The sequence below is a fragment of the Schistocerca nitens genome, chromosome 6 (genome assembly GCF_023898315.1).
Source record: "Schistocerca nitens isolate TAMUIC-IGC-003100 chromosome 6, iqSchNite1.1, whole genome shotgun sequence".
Classification (NCBI taxonomy): Eukaryota; Metazoa; Arthropoda; class Insecta; order Orthoptera; family Acrididae; genus Schistocerca; species Schistocerca nitens.
In genome coordinates this window covers 443519585-443520816 of record NC_064619.1, presented here as the reverse complement: position 1 = coordinate 443520816, position 1232 = coordinate 443519585, and the positions used below count along the sequence as shown (strand labels likewise).

The 1232-nt window shown below is 45.1% G+C and overlaps 1 pseudogene; it reads left to right on the top strand.

The window, feature by feature from the left end:
* The first annotated feature begins 898 nt into the window (after positions 1-898).
* On the top strand, positions 899-1016 carry LOC126264009 (5S ribosomal RNA; annotated as a pseudogene).
* Positions 1017-1232: the final 216 nt, after the last annotated feature.

Genomic DNA, 1232 nt, shown 5'->3' with positions numbered 1-1232 from the left:
AAGAAATCCAAGAAAAATAAAAAAAACTGCAGGTGAAAGCAAAATATGCACTCTGAAAATCAGAAAAAAACACAGATACGAAAATTAGTAATTTTATAAATATTTCGAAGTGCTTTCATTGACACTCTATGTGCTTTGAAAGTAGTCATCGAGAGAGTCTGGTAGGTAACTGCTTACGTCACTATGCTTCATTCTTAGAGCGCTCTCTAATTTTAGCCTGTTATTTGAGTCAGTTAGATTTGAAAAGTAGCAGGAAAGAATGATATTTTCACTCTGCAGCGGAGTGTGCGCTGATACGAAACTTTCTGGCAGATTAAAACTGTGTGCTGGCCAGAGACTCGAAATCGGGACCTTTGCCTTTCGCGGGCAAGATGAGGTACTGGCAGAATTACAACTGTGAGGAGGACTCATTAGTCGTGCTTGGGTAGCTCAATTAGTAGAGCACTTGCCCACGGATGGCTAAGATCCCGAGTTCGAGTCTGGGTCCGGCACACAGATTTAATCTGCCAGGAACTTGTAGCAGGAATGTTATTTCATATTATCTCTTTGAAAAAACGTTACGTAACACTACATCTGGATCCATACTCTGCAAACCGCTGGCCTCGCGGAACGTGCCTAACATTTTACCAGGGTAGAATGACTGAATAAATACTTCCGTGTATACTGTTATTAGTATAGTCTTTGCTGTTCCTTAGGAGCAATAGGTAGAGAGCTGAAGAACATTAAATTATTCAGTTAATACTGGTTCTTAAAAGTAACTGGGCTTTCACAGGATAATTGTCCTGTAAGTTGTCAAACCTGTCACCACTCGTTCTGCCCTTCTTTGTACTCGTTCAATTTCCCCTGATAGTGCTATTTGGTATGGCTTGTACACTATAGAGCAATATTCTAAGGGGGTGCCAACGACCTTGCCGCAGTGGTAACACCAGTTCCCGTCAGATCACCGAAGTTAAGCGCTGTCGGGCTGGGCCAGCACTTGGATGGGTAACCATCTGGTCTGCCGAGCGCTGTTGGCAAGCGGGGTGCACTCAGCCCTTGTGAGGCAAACTGAGGAGCTACCTGATTGAGAATAAGGGGCTCCGGTCTCGGAAACTGACATACGCCTGGGAGAGCGATGTGCTAACCACATGCCCCTCCATATCCGCATCCAGTGACGCCTGTGGACTGATGATGACACGGCAACCGGTCGGTACCTTTTGGCCTTCATGGCCTGTTCGGAAGGAGTTTAGCTT